General features: G+C 60.4%; 1 pseudogene; it reads right to left on the bottom strand.

Annotated features, from left to right (window-relative positions):
• The window catches only part of LOC144228905 (BOS complex subunit NCLN-like), a 4,419-nt pseudogene that overhangs the window by 2,366 nt on the left and 836 nt on the right, over positions 1 to 1,217 (bottom strand).

Raw genomic sequence — 1,217 nt, 5'->3', positions numbered from 1 at the left:
CCCGCGCAGCCCAGCCCGAGGTGGGCACCAATGCAGATGGCCAGGAACGTGGAGAAACTGGCTGGCTTGATCTTGTAGGCTTTCCCTGCCTGCTTCAGTTGAACACAGAAGACAAACCTGGGGTCCCATTTGTCAGCCTTGATGTGGCGCTGCTTCGCCTCCTCCAGGTAGCAACTCAGGTAGTGTTCGAGCGTGCTGAGGAACGTGCGCTAGTTCCTACCAGCGGTGAGCCCGCCCATCCCCCAATCCAGCTGCTCCTGCTGGATCACCTGCTCTGGGAAGACTGGCCTGTCTCGGGGGTTTCCTTCCCAATCAGGCTGTAGATGACGTGGGTCAGGGCCTCCGCGATGAGCCTCAACTTGTGGGTCACCGTTTTCAGCTTGGGACCTCAGGTCGACGAGGTGGCTCCCCAGGTTGGACAGGGTGAAGGCAGACACCCAGAGACTGGCAAAGCGCTCCTGCTCTCAGGCCAGGGTGTGCTCAGGTGGCCTGTCTCGTGCCCTACGGAGAACCGCACCTCTGGGAACTGGCGGCCCAGAACTGGTGGCCACCAGCTCCAGCTCTAGGAGGAAGGCATGCTGTAGTGTCCCCTCGCAAGGCTGTCCCCTTGGGCCACGGTGTTAGAGAACAAAGGCAGAGGACAAAGGCCACGTTGTACCGGAGCAGGCTGGAATCTCTGTGGTCCAGATCGCCTTCCAATCTGGTTGGTTCCCTGGTAGTTGAACTTGCTCCCCCGGAAGTAAAGAACAGAAGGTGGGTTCTTTACCCACCCCGTGTGGGTGCGCTTGTTGGTGCAGAGCGTGGAGAAGGGGCGGGTGAGCTCCAGCAGTAGGAAGATGCCGCTCTCATTGGAGTCCAAGCCGTGTGACGGCCAAGGGGCCACTCTGAAGGTATCGTCGTGGGCCACGATGACGATGGTGGTAAGGTCCTCTCTGCTCAGCCCCATCAGCCACCAGTCACTTGTGGCCTTGCTGTGGACTCGTGACCATCTGGAAGCTGTTGGCAGTGGCGCGGCGGAGAAGTACTTTGGCAGCAAAGGCAGAGCCCTGGGAAGCGGGCCTGGCCTGCGTCTGCTTGCAGACGGAGAGCAGGGCCTCATCGTGCACAGCAAAGGACAAGGGGACGATGGTTTGCATGGCCAGCACCTTGGGCTCCATCTCCGTGAATTGCTCGATGACTTCCTGGGACATGGAGGCCACAGGCCTGAGCAGGGAGGT

This window comes from Crocuta crocuta, unplaced genomic scaffold (assembly GCF_008692635.1).
Source record: "Crocuta crocuta isolate KB4526 unplaced genomic scaffold, BGI_CrCroc_1.0 scaffold475, whole genome shotgun sequence".
Lineage (NCBI taxonomy): Eukaryota > Metazoa > Chordata > Mammalia > Carnivora > Hyaenidae > Crocuta > Crocuta crocuta.
This window is presented reverse-complemented; position numbering and strand designations above follow the sequence as displayed.